Source organism: Epinephelus moara, chromosome 10 (genome assembly GCF_006386435.1).
Source record: "Epinephelus moara isolate mb chromosome 10, YSFRI_EMoa_1.0, whole genome shotgun sequence".
Taxonomy (NCBI): Eukaryota; Metazoa; Chordata; class Actinopteri; order Perciformes; family Serranidae; genus Epinephelus; species Epinephelus moara.
In genome coordinates, this window is record NC_065515.1 from 31,724,673 (window position 1) to 31,739,256 (window position 14,584).

Sequence of the window (14,584 nt, forward strand, 5' to 3'; positions counted from 1 at the left end):
GCCGACGACAGGTACCAGCCAAGCGTCGACAGGGTCCAGCAAGTGCCGAGAAATAAAGAGGCGAGGCACCGCTCCATGCTCAGTCCAAGAAGCCGTGGAAGTGCTCGCCAAACAGGCTTTCATCCTTACCAGCCGACTGCTGCGTTTACCCAGGCGGCGGTGGCGCTTACGCCGGAGAGGTGGAGCTGGGGCACGGCAGAGGTGAGCTGGGATCCCTGATAGGAGCGGGGGCAAAGTTCTCCCGTCTTGTTGTTTCATTCATCCCCAAAACAAACACATGTGCGAGCCAGTTAAGTGTCTTTACGACAATACGCGCTAGAGCTCATGGGAAATGCAGGCTTCATTCCGGCAAAACACTACTGCTTTTGTCCACAGGCTCGCCAAAATCAACTCAAAATGAAAGTTCCTTGTAGGGGCTTTAAATACAAATGGCCTTATCTAGAGCCAGTGTTTGGTTTGTCCATTCTGGGCTACAGTAGGAACATGGTGGTGCAACATGGCAGACTCCGTGCACATGGACCCGCTCCCTATGTACATATAAACGGCTCATTCTAAGGTCATGAAAACACAATGATTCTTATTTTCAGGTGATGATACGCCAAAGAAAACATACTTATTATATTAAAGTCCAGTCCTACCAGTATATCCTCCTAAATCCTACATACTATACCCTTTACTCCCTCAACCTGTCTGTTGGAGCTTGTTAAATACTGCAGCGTGTGGTGCTGTGTGAGCCCCAAACCAGATTCCCTGACCACCGCTCTCATCTTCCCATTTGGTCCTGGGATTGAGTGTTATGAATCTATAAGCGTCTCAGTTTTGTGGTGCAGCACAGCCCTGTCCTGTCAGCCGGGCCTTCTCTCTCTGTCGATATTTGCGTTGACTTGGTTGCAACAGTAAGTAGATTAAGGGACCAGTGATTGAGGGCAAATCAATTACTGTAGCTCAGTGGTCTGTGTTTGAGGGGGGTTTACTGTAGCATTTATGTACTGTGTGCAGGGCACAACCACATTAGCCAGCCTCTTTTCTAATGGAAACATCCTGGGCAAACCATCATTATGATATTCAGGGTATGATTGTTGTAGGAACCTATGTGTCTGTAGGGATCAATAGTGACTTTATAATCACCTCATAGTACCTAATCACCTCATAGAGGATTTGGATTTTAAATATTCTGCTGGCATAATGTTTCTATGTTCATATGTGGACTTATAGATGGTAATATTTTTCATCTCATGCACTGTTTGATCATGTAAATGTTTCAATATACTCGTAGCAACTAGGTCATGCTGTAATTTATGATTTAATGCTGTTTTTGGTGATTTTCTGCCAGGCATCTACAGTGAAGTGGAACTTAAGTGTCAAACGTGCGGGGACCTGACAGCACACTTTTATATCATACCTTAGTAACATTTCCTCTCATGAATACTGTATATTACCACAGATGTTTTCATAGTATCCCTCTGAAATCATGCACCGTATCAGGTCTTTTGCCAGAGAGGTAGTGTGATGCGGGGCGGCTCCTCTCCTCCCACCGCCTCCTCCCAGTCCGCCCAGCCGCGGACTCCGTCATTTCACCTCCTCGTCCCTCACTTGTTGGATGTGTCCGTTTTAATTTCTGCAATTTCAAGCTTTCTGATGGTTGTCTGCACTCTCGGAGTCCCGAGAGGACCGCCGCTGTGTGTGAAGGTTAAAGCGTTTTTACAGGTTACGTGCGCGTAAAAAGCGCTTATCCTGAAGCGTCGTCCTCGTCCTTACCTGTTTGTTTGCGTACAGTGACTATGCTCCGTTTTTCGGTGTGTGCCGGTCGTGGCAGTCTGTGCAGCCGTCCCTCTGACCTTTAGGCTGCTGCTCCCAAAGCGGGAGTGTTGGGTTTTCCCGGCGGCGTTGTGCGCTCTGGACTCCGGCTCATCCTTGGAGAAGTTCCGCCGCAGTCCCATGCACAGCGCTTCTCTGCTCTCCTCCTGCTGCGATAAGGATGCTGGTGGCTTTACACGATCAAAGTCCACAGGATTAGCTTTGAGTTGAACAGACGGACCATGTAACCAGATCAGGTATGTGCAGTGGTGAAAAGGGGGGAGATGGGGTTCTTATTTTATGTCATAAAATGTTATAATATGTTATTTGAGGATTTGGTTCTGGATTCAAATGTCAGAAGTGGCAGATAGTTCTCTGACTGGGACCTTTGATGTGAAGGACTCGCCCTCATTTAGTGCCAGTAGTGAAAATGTAAAGGTCCCCATTGCCAAGCACAGAGATTTGTGACTTCAATTCCACTTTCAAATCAACGTGAAATGTGCCTTTAAGGCTGCCAGAGGAGAGGAAGTGACAGTGGAGCAGCTCAGCAGGAGCTGGAGTCTTGGGGTTTTGCCATTTTGCTGCTGCTGTGATCTTCTTTCACACTGGTTCAGTCTGGTCTGGGTGGCCTGCTGCTGCTGCCGCCGCTGCTGCTGCTGGCATTTGGTTTAAAAAGACTGCATCATTTCTAGTTTAAAAGATGAAGAGCAAAGTAAGGCAGTGATTGCCAAGGCAAGGGGTTGAATACCCACTTGGCTCGCCTGTGTTTAAACTATATTCAATCATGAAGCATTTTGGGCAGAAAGAGTGCACAGGTGAAGGTCCTGAGTGTCAGTGGCACTGCTGGCTGCGTTTCAGTTCTTACTGAGGCCACTCCTGTTGAAAATGCTTTGGTGAAGAGTGATTCACTATATTTTACACTGAATGTTTGTTGATAATGTGACAAAATTTGATGGAGAATTGCTTTTTATGTAAGATGTTAGACATCAAAGCAAATTTAAAATGTTTTAATGGAAACATAGCAACCAAATAATTTCATTTCTTTCAGCTATAAAACTTTAGTTCATTTGTTCATATCATTTGTATTGCAGCCTTTCACACGGGAAATCTCCAATCCCACTTTACAGTAATGATATGTCAACATATCACTCAGCTGCACATCACCCAAATTATGTTCCACTGCTCCTGTTACTGTCTGAACACTGTCTGTTTATTGGTTACTTGGGTTTACTTGTTGGCTGTAAGCTGGATAATATTCTTATACTGTAGATATAGCTGACATCCTGCAACAGATGAAAGAAAATTATTTTTTTAATCCCACAGTTTATTTATTTAATTATTTGTAAATGAGCAATTTTAATAGCCTCATTAAAATAAACATATTTAATCCTCTCTGATTGCTTGCAGTGGCCTGTGCAATTGAAACTGTGCGTGGTGATGTCACAGCATCTGTCACAAATATATATACATATTAAACATATAAACAAAACCGTCATTGCCAAGTAAATAGTCCTCCAGTTTATGCACATGGCAGCTGAAGTACAGTATGTGAAGAGTATTGATCTTCCACATCAACAGCCAGCCGCAGGTGCTGTGCTGCTTTGACCCATTTCTCACACAGGAAGCTACAGAAAAATACAGCTTGACTAAATAACTGTAGAGCAGCCTCTCTATATCCTCCTGTCTCCACCTCGCCCCAAACACACACACACAAACACACACGCACATATATACACACGCTCACACACTTCTTAATTCCTCCACCTCCAGTGGCTGTGATACAACAGGAAGTGGGCTGATTTCCCAGAGGAGTCTGCAGTCAGGGCCTGTCACAGCTAACACAGCAGCAACAGACAAAATGTATTTAATACACAGGTTGTATAATGGTGTGCTGTGCCAACAGTTCAAAACACTGAGGGAAATTACAACTAGCTGCTAGCAACATTTAGTCTGCCAGTGCGAAGTTATTCTGTAGCAGCCTTTCTGGCTGGGAAACTAAATATTTGATGGACCTCAGTTAATTTAAGAAACGGTTAACCCAGGCTCCCTTATTAACCCTGACAAATCCTCACGGCTCATGATTTCAGTGTTTTCACTTCGGTTGCAGATAAACTGGCATGATTTGATCTTGTTTGGACAAATGAAACCTTTTCGAAACCTGTTGGATGGACTCACCGTGTGTTGTGTTTTCAGCCCAAAGGCAGTAATATGTTGGTTTTGTCCTCACCAGGCTACAGATGTCGTATATTATTAAGCACAGGAAAAGCTGCCTCTATGATCCTGCAGTCCTAATCTCTGTCCTTAAACAGACACTGAGAACTGGCCTCGTATAACCGTCTGTATTTTTAAAGTTTCATAGTCTTCATCCAACATTTTGAAGTATCTGAGTCGTGGTCGGGCAACTGAAAAATACATTAAAGAACCTCAAATTGAAGAGCAAGCTTGACTGGTCAAAATTAAGTCATCTTAATGGAGAACATGTGGTTGAATTTTGCTGTTAAGTTTAACCCACAATCTTGCATCATGTCCGCACAAGATTGGTATGAACATCTGAAAGTTAGTGGGCTTTTTGTGTGACATACTATAATTAAAATCCAACATCATCGTAGACTCAAATCTGCTCTGCGTTGTGTGGAATTTAAATGAGCCTTTTTTAATCAAAGTAGAGACACTGTTACTGCGGGAAAGTCATAGATTTATTCTCTCATGCTCTCTGGAAGCAGACTACTGTACTCAGCCTACCTTTGCTTGTAATGTCATGTCTTGCTTCCTCCTGCTGACACTCCACTCAATGTATTTTCTGGGACAACATGCATGGAAGAGTGTTTTTAAGACGTGGCAGTAGTTTATATACTGCATGTGTGTGTACGTGTGTGTGTTTGCTGGTTTGAGGTTAGGGATGGGTTGGGGAGCTACCCAGGGAAAGTGTTTCAGTGTTTCAGGAGTGGTGTGTGAATTATTAAAAAGCCCTCAAGGTTTTTCTGGCTGCCGGATCGGTATTTCTTGCCATACAGTCGCGAGTCGAGTGTACTGTAGTCACACTTTAAAGGTGAGACGAGCTGTGTCCAAAGTGCACTGCAGCATTAGCAGGACAGGAAACTTAACTCCAGCATCTAACTCCCAGCTTCAGTCACACCAGCTTAGGTCGACCATGACCAACCAGCTGTAACTGTAGATTGGAATCACCATGTGATTGCTGATTTCTGGCAGAAGTGTGTGAGAAAGAAAAGACTTAACAGTGACTATTAAAACCCATGGATATGTCAAACAGAGAGTGAGGAATCCACCCATCACACAAAAAAGTCTTCCACTTCCTGCTCAGGTATACATAACAATTGAACATGAGTGTCTCTCCGGCTGAGCCTGGCAGATTGCCATATGTGAATGACATCAAAATGATATGTCGGTATGTGTGGCTCTTGATACAGCAGTGTTGTAGCCAAGGCCACCTAAACTGATACCAAGTCATGAGCAAGACCAGAGTTTATTGAGACTGAGACAAGACCAACAGTTTGAGGGGTTGAGACAAAGTCAAGACCAAGACCAACAAATATTAACAAAGACTGAAGAGCTGACCATCTTTATTCAACACTGCTTTTTCTGCACACGTGATAAGGTAAATGGTAAATGGACTTGTATAGCACCTGTCTATTCTTCTTGACCACTCAAAGTGCTTTTACACAATTGAGTTACCCGTTAACACACACATTCACACTAGTGGCCGAGGCTACCATACAAGGTGCCACCTGCTACTCAGTGACCATTTGCATGTTCTCACACTCCGATGGAACAGTCATTGGGCGCAATTTGGGGTTCAGTATCTTGCCCAAGGATGCTTCGACATGCGGACTGGAGGAGCTGTGGATCGAACCCCCGATCTTCCGATTGGTGGATGACCCGCGATGGTCTTCACTGGTCTTGAATAAAGTCCAGAATCCTCTTTGTATGTAGTCTCGCCACCAGACAATCAGAGAACTCCGCCTTCTGATAGTCTGGGGACACCCCTTTCTAAAGTGTGTTTAACACACCGGCGAAAACAGCCGGCAACAAAGCAACGCCTCTTGCATTTTTGAAAAGGACATGCCTTCTCAGAAATGTGCGCTCCCCCTTTTCTCGTCCGCAAGGAAACAAACACACAGAGAACTTGAAAATGGATGCCGAGAGATTTAACTCCGTTACATCAAACGTGTGCTCATCCGTGAAGGAAATATTTTTTCCAGCGGATGTCTTAGTTACAACATGATTGAGCTAACTGGAGTAGTTTCATGTCATATCCGTCAACGGGAGGCTTTTAACAGATGACGTCCTGATGTTAGCTTTGCTGCTGCTGTTAGCTGTCCCTGTCAGCTGCAGCCACTGATGCTTTCTAGACATCGTGATTTCCCAAAACTGAATAAATACCACACATAGCAACACAAAACTGCTTTGCTAGCACAATCATTTTGTAACTAAGATATCCGCTGGAAAAAATATTTTTTTCACGGACCGTTTAATGAGTTATTACCTATTACAGACACCGCTAACAGCTAACAGGGCTAACAGCTAACGATTAGCCCAGCTAAATGTGCACACAGAAATAGTAATGTTTGTTCAATCATTGTGTTTATAGACTTTACAAACATCGGATTAGTCTAAACGGTGATACAGTGATGTGAAAAATGTGATACATAGGCTATATATAGCTAAAAGCTCTGCTGGTTTTCTACCCGGAAGTATTTGTAAACAACAAGGCGATTCCCTCTATAGTCCGGCCGGACGGATGAGTCATGGCCTTGTAAAAGATTATGTTTGTTTCTTTTAGTTGGCGAGAATGTGTCACCGCAAACACGACAAACTTTGACGGCGTTTTCTGCGAGCGCGGCTGAGCCATTTTGTACCGCTACATGTGTTTCTAGTGGGACTGTGTTTACAAGCACAAGAGTTCAGCGAGCCACAGAAGGACCGCCCTGCAGATTTACTATTGGTTCTGCAACGTAGGGAGTTTTTTAAACTCTGAAATTGTATCCGCCCATCTAAACACAAAATCTGGGAGAAAGTCATCAGTCTTTAGTTAAGCAAAGCGTCTAAAGACTGACTTGTGAGTCTACTTTGTATGAGACCGAGTACCGAGTCTGAGATGAGACCAAGACCTTCAAAAAGTGGTCTTGAGATCGGTCTCAAGCTCAAGACCCATCTTGAGTACTACAACACTGGTACAAACTGGTGAAAACTACACTGGACATTAAACCGAATGGTTAGAATTGTACTGGAGAAAAGATTTGTTGACACGTTTAGAGGAGTTACCATGGAAATAGACAAGTTTTTTGCTTGAACTCATTAAGTAAATGTTGTTTGCACAGTTTAATGGCTATAGAATAATGACAGCAGACAGCATTTACCTTGTTGCGATATAAGCCTCGCTTTCACTGTGCAGTTCTGTCTGCCACCAGGTACGACCTCCGAGGAAAATGAAGACTCAATTTGAAGAAGTGTGTCAACTGCTGTGCGACCAAAACAGGAAGATGATAGTGCTTTTGTTTTCCCTGATTGCTATTGGTTTCTCGCTAGACAAAGGTCTGGTAGCACATTATCATTCTAGTCTTGGGGAAAATAATTCTCTGGGTTGTTTATATTTCCATAAACCAATTGAAATTCTTTTGGGCGGTGCTAAGCTCAGGATGGAGCAACAGTGTCCTTGCAAACATGGTGTTTCCACTTTAATCGACACTACGCCTTGATTATAATAGCTACTACCAGGCCGCACTGTAGGTCGTCCTCAACATCATGTGGGCTTGAGCAGGTACTATTTGTTTTCAGTTGCTTTGGTTGTTTGGATCCTAGCTTGTTGCTCCAACTGTGGCGTTGTGCAAAGTGATGTGTGGCGTGTGGATGTGAACGCAGCTTCTGAAGCGCAGCCAGGCTGGGTGAGGATGAGGCCAGCGAGAGGAAGGCTTGTTGGCAGAGCCGGAGGCCCTTGGAACAGAAATGCTGTTATCTGCTAACGTTGCTCTACTGCTGCTGGCTGCTGTATCTGTGGTGACTCATCAAAAAACACACACATACGGACATACACACTTATAGAGACACTTCCTGACTTAATCAGACTGACAAACATAAGCGTGCGCACCCTTAAAATGACACAATACTCTTTGACATTTGCACACTCGCACACAGTTAGATACGCGCCTTGAGACATGCACACAGACAAATACAATCCTCTGAATTCTTACAAATACACACACTGACATTGACGAACACAAACACACACCACATACACTCTCTTTGTGTTTTGGAACTGTCAGTCAGAATGACGTTTCCTCCAAATCAACAGTCACAGAGAATTTTTAAGGATGACATTACTCAGATTTCCTGTAATAGAGAGTGATAATAAGACTGTGGAAATGTGAACACTTTTGTCCTTGTTAAAGGAATAAACTCCTCCCTTGTAGTAAAAAAAATTGTGAGTTTGGAATTGAATTAGGAACATTTAAGCTAAAGATCAGTATCTACACCTTTCCACCACTCAGTGACCTTCACACCCTTCACTCTGACCACCTGTTTAAACTTTATATTCCTGCCTGTTTTGAGTCTAAATCTTTCTTCTCTCACTGTTCATGCACAGACATTTTTATTTTTGCCTAAAAACAACATCTTTCATAAAACGTAAGCCTCTTGTCGTCACAGCCCACCAGCTCCCCAACTTTGTTTTATTCATTACTTTTAGAAACATCTCACTGTTCATGTAGCCACCTACTTATGTAAGCATTGCTTGGAGCTTAAATCCAACATTTAAACTTGCGATAAGCAGTTTTTCTGATTCTCTAACTCACAGCGAGCTGCAACACAGTCCCTAGATCACCAACATGCACATCCAGTGAATAGTAAGTAGGAAAAAAGGTTGGAGGTTACAGGAGGTAAACATGGAGAAATTGTATGTAATTGTATTCATTATGAATAAAACATGTCACACAGTTGAGATTTGACTGTGATACTGCTGACGTCAAGACTTTCAACTGGAAATTATACATTTATTCATCACGTTACCTGCCTCTTTTATGGGTTTATACACCCACAATCCTTATCTCATTCAACCTTCATAGACATACTGAAAAATGTTTTTATGAACATCATGAGATGAGATAAAATGTCTTTGACATAATTTTATACAAGGGTATAATTTCTAAAGGACATCTGAAAAAAAATAATGTTGCAACATGAGAAAGCTTAGCTGAAAAAAAAACTAAAACTATGGGAATCTAACACAGTTATCTTCAGAAGGCATTGAATAACATGTATTTAACTTACTTTCTCTGGCAACTGAATTCCTTAAACGTGCCTCATTAGGTATGTCAGAGAAGTCACAAGACACAATAAACTTGAGATCTTTCATTTCGAATACAACTTGGTTAAGTGCGTAGAGATCAATTTTTAAATGAATCCATGTAAAACAAAATATTAGAGAAATCACATTATTTCAATGGCCGTATTAGGATGTTGTTAGTTTTCTGTTGAGTCTGTCATCTCTCACATCTGCTAACAGTATGTCAGAGATTTAACCATTTCCCAAGTCATGCCGTGATTTCGTGATCCAAACAAAGGTGGCACGAGGAAACAATTATTGCTTGCTTTTCGGTAGCCATCTTTGTTTGAGTGCCACACACAACAAGTTAATGATTTACTCAAAAGAAAAGTTTTGTGGTTCCATAACAGAAAAGATTTTAATTGTGGACGTGTCTTCAAAACCTCTGTGAGATTGTTGAATTACCAGAGGTGCGGACTCGAGTCACATGACTTTGACTCAAGTCACACTGGAGTCACAAACTGAATGACTTTAGACCTGACCTGACAAAATCAAAAAAGATTCGACTTGAACTTTCACACCACTCAGGACTTCACTTGAACTTGAGCCTTTTGACTTGACAGTGCTTTGTACCTTACCCCAAGCCACTTTGGGAAAAGAGAGTTGTAGACATTTGTCCAATCCATCCATCCATTTTCATCCGCATATCCAGGGCCGGGTCACAGGGGCAGCAGGCTGAGCAAAGTACTCCAGACATCCCTCTCCCCAGCGATGCTTTCCAGCTCCTCCTGGGGCATCCTGAGGTGTTTTCAGGCCAGATGAGATATATAATCCCTCCAGTGTGTTCTGGGTGTAATTCGGGGTCTCCTACCTGTTGTATATGCCCAGGAAACCTCAAATGGGAGGAGCCCAGGAGGCATCCTGATCAGATGCCCAAACCACCTCAGCTGGCCCCTTTCGAGCTCCCTCTGAATGTCTCCTTACACTATCTCTTAAGGCTGACCCCAGCCACCCTACTGAGGAAACTCAACTCGCAGCTTGTATGCATAATCTCTTTCTTTCGGTCACTACACAAAGCTCATGAGCATTGGTGAGGGTTGGGATGTAAATGGTTCAGTAAATTGAAAGCTTTGCCTTCTGGCTCAGCTCCCTCTTCACCACAACATTTTTCTAATATGATTTGATGCAACAAGACAGGACAGAAACATGCAAAATTCATTCTGTTGTGGTAGTTGATAGTGCTATATGCAGTGACAGTGCGTGTCAGCATTACTTTTTTCTGATTGAGTTCAGTTGTAGTTGTTTTAACACACTTGTCTTAACAAACAAAAAGAACTAAATACAAATGTTAAGTTAGGGTCTTGGGAATTGAACTGAGACTTGTCCGTCTGACTTGGAACCTGAGTGCAAAGATATGTGACTTGCAAAACAGTGACTTTGTCCTCAGTAAATTACCTGCTGAGTTTTACTGGTGTTTATCTCTTGACAAAACATTTATTACAGTAACAAATATAGCCTAACTAGTGCAGAAAGATGAGATTTGAGTCATCGTTTGTCCTGGAAGTGTTTCTCCTTCTGTGTGTCTGTTAGCCGGATGGAACAGTGGATTCAATTACCGTCCTGTCAGCTGAAGGTCACAGGTTCGATGTTTTTGCACAGCCATGTGTTGGAACGGCCTTGAGCAGCATTCTCAGTTTCACACCTACATCATTCATTGTAAGGCTGACAGCTAAGCATATGGTGTTATTTCTAATTTTGACAGTTGTGGGAAAGGCTTGGAAGTTGACAGAGACTTGACTGCGTGACAGCTTTATAGACTCTACTCAAGGCAGACGTGTTTTATATATTTACAGTAGGTTACAACCTCATGTTTGACATTAAGGATGAGATTGGATTTGATCCTTAGAGCTTAGAGAGGATGCAGTGGGACCTGTATAATGCTTAAAATCTAAAAACCATTATCAATATATACTTAAAGTAGGAATGAGCTGTGAAAATCAATTTCCAGTGGAGTGACTTGCATGAGGTTGATGGTTTGATTCTTCATTGCAAAACAAGGATATCTACAGGTCGAGAAAGCTGACAACACATTGAACCACGACTTTTACTTCTGTGTTACTGCTCCTGAGCAAGGCACCTCAGCAGCCATGCCTTCAACCCGCCGGCCCTGCCGTCTGTGCCTGCGCCCCCTCACTTTATTAACTGTCACAGATAAAATGTCCATGTGAATGTATGCTAATGTAATATTCGTGGTACATTACTCCCTCAAAGATAGAAGCTGGACCATTTCATTTCCTTTTATGAGACTGCCGTGCTGACCAGCAGAATGGAGGTACAGTAATTACAGCTTCCCCGGCTGCCCGCTGCCCTATACGGGATGTGCGTTCAATGATGCTGCTCTGCTGCCAAGTGTGAAAGAGAAGCTGGCATATCGCAGGACAGCAGAGGAGGAGCTGAGCAGCTATAATGAAACCTCTGCAAACCTCATAAAGCAGGCAGACGCAGAGCTGTATGCATGTTTAACGTCAAGTCCCCTTTCCTGCTCAACTTCTCCACTGTGAATCTGTCTGGACTGGATATAAATTAACTAGAAAATCAATTCAAGCCCTCCAGTTTGAAGTGCGAGCGAGTCAGTGGCTCAGTGTTTAGAGCTGTCCCCTCAAAGCCAGAGGCAGTGGTCTGAGTCAGATTCAGATTGTTTTTAGAGAATCTCAAACAGTAGCTTCATGTGTTGCTGTCCTCTCTGGCTGAAAGTATCATGTCTGTTTTACCTCTGACACCCAGGGTGTAGTCAGAAATTTCCTCTGTTGCACTTGTGACCACACCCAACGGTGATGTCACAGAGTGCTGGATGTGAATTTGTGTTTGCTAGGATAGCAAAGGTATGACTAGCCCTACTCTGCGTTTGATTAGCTAACCCTGCCGTCACCTCATTTGGTGTTGTGTAAAACTGTGCCTTTTATTGGAGGTATCTGTGCCAACATAAAGGACGCATGGAAGTATGAGGGCAGTGACATTTACAATGTTTAAAATGGACGTATCTATATTCATACATAAAGAGAGTATAAACAAGCCTTTACCTTAACCTCTTACCTAAACCTAACCAATGCAACCACTGAAGGCAACAAGTTCTTGTTAATCAGAGGGGGAATTAGGTTGGTCATGCCTTCACTATCAGAGGAAACACAAATTTGTGTCCTGGAATACACCTGTAGATCACTGCAGCAAGATGAGGAGTTAAAACACTTGAGGTCAGCAAAGACAAGACTAACACGGACTGTTAAGTTACTCTTTAACAAGCTGTGGACAAATTGTATGTTTGTCTGTCTGCATGTTCATTCTATGACTGACCCAATTATGGGGCTCCCTAAAACTTGGTGTTTGTAACGGGGGCGTTCCCTTACATCCTGTGTTGCACAGAGTGTTTCTCATCGGAGTCGTGTCAACACCTTTTGGATAAGTTATCAATTTTATACTGGAAAATACGTACGACTAAACAATGCTAAAATACATGGACTAAATTATGTCCAACAACAAAAATCTACTCAGGTAGGGTGTCTGTATTCTGATAGCAGTATCTTGCTTCAATAGATGCCCAAATGGACTTACAGGGAAGACTATCATTTTCCATGTACATAGGTGGGAGACCAAATATACAAGTTATAGGAAAACCTAAAAAGTATATCATGTATGCCTTCATACTTGACATGAATCAAATAAACTGATCACATGTGTATTATCCAGTTTAGTTTATGTAATTTTCCAGCTTTAGAAATAAAACTACCCCCACTTTTCAACTCAGTCGGACTTCTTCTCTGCACTGCTGTGTCCTGCAATACCACACCCATCCAGGTGAAATACCATATCTGTAGTGAGTCCTAAAACTGTCTGTCCATTCTTGAACCCAAAGCATGCTGGGATAGAGACCCAGTGGGTTTAGGAGTGGGCTGTTGTTTTATGATTGACTATGTCTACTGCTGATCAAACTATAATGAGTTGTTAAGCGCAATACCGATATTCCAACAAACAATATCCGCATTTTTTTCTTGTCTCTGTGGATTTCAACTCGGACCTCATTACAGATTGTTGTTCCTAGTGTTGATTATATATGAATTGTTTCCATGGTTGCAATCATTTGCATCATTCAGCAAAATTTTATTTAGCTGAAAGTGATACTATCATAGATACGCGGTGTCCTTCTCACATTGCGTCTCTTCTCTGTGCTCCTCTTCTTCCTGGTCATTGGCTTGTTGTTTACAACAGCGATGACTCTGGACTTTTTTTGTATAAAACCACTCAGTAAGCATTTACCGTAAAGCCCAAATCAGCACAAAATCTACTAATATAATTTCATAGCATGGTAATAAATAAATAAATAAGTAAGTACATGTCAGATAGATACAGGCTCTGTTGGAAGAGAACAAACAGAAGCTGTGGACAACCACTGGTGCAGCTTCACCTTCCATGTTTGCTAAGCATTGCTGCGGGCTGCTCTGTCTACATCTGTTTAATATCTAAATGTGTTTGGGGATGTTTATCCTGGGGAAATGGGCTGTGCTCCATGCTCTTTTCTAACGCTGTCCTGCTCTACATTTGTACAGGTCCACACATTCAAAAACCTTTGAGCTCACAATCCTGTTGGCTGCAGCTACAGCAGTTACAGCAGTACAATGCCTTGCCTTAGGGCTCTCCCTGAGACATTATAGGAGGGTGTTCTTCACAAATCTTCACGTCAGTCCAGAGTTTGATATCAGTTGTTGTGACAGACTCTTCATCAGATTTAAACATTACTGTTTTAACGTGAACTATGTTTGACTAAAATTTCCTTCATGCAATAGTTTATGAGCTCTCTGCTGCAGCCTTTGTGCCTGTTTCTCACCAGCGTCACTGATGTGATTTGAGCTCATTTTTTAAAATTAAATGTTGAATAATTATGTGTTATGCATCATGCGTGTTGCTTGACCCCACTCTGATACCAACAGCCACTCATTTAACTGGCACTAGCTACTGTCAGAGGTTATCACATTTATAGTCATCCTAAGCTACTTTCCATAATACTTTACATTTGTGTTTTCTGTAACACATGAGAATAAAACATTTTCTATGTATAGAAGAATTCACTAAAAAATAAATGTGGAAAACCTGGATAAAATAAAAAAAACTACATGCAAATTATATTTTTTTTATAAAATAATCTAGACTAGGTAGCTTTGTCACCTTCTACCTATGCCAATCCTCCTACAGTATGTGCAGTTTCACATAGATTGACCACGTCAGTGAGTAGAAAAACGTGGGACAGACTGACTGACAGAATGACACACTGACAGTTTCCGTGATTATGTACAGCATACCATACCATGACTTAGTCATACCAAAAATATGAAAAAAAAACCCCAAAACATTGGGCCACAGGGGGAGCCACAGCCATTTTAGCCATTTTTAAGCATTTTTCTGTTGTTATAGCGCCACCCAGTTGCCAATTAGAGTTAAATTTCTCCAGTCACCTTG

At 42.3% G+C, this 14,584-nt stretch overlaps 1 protein-coding gene across 1 annotated transcript in view; it reads left to right on the forward strand.

The window, feature by feature from the left end:
- The first annotated feature begins 1,598 nt into the window (after positions 1-1,598).
- fam163ab (family with sequence similarity 163 member Ab) overlaps positions 1,599-14,584 on the forward strand; it is a 34,225-nt gene continuing 21,239 nt past the window's right edge. Inside the window, exon 1 of the mRNA XM_050055024.1 lies at positions 1,599-2,054. The gene's annotated coding sequence lies outside the window, so the exon portion shown is untranslated. The remainder of the gene's footprint in view (positions 2,055-14,584) is intronic.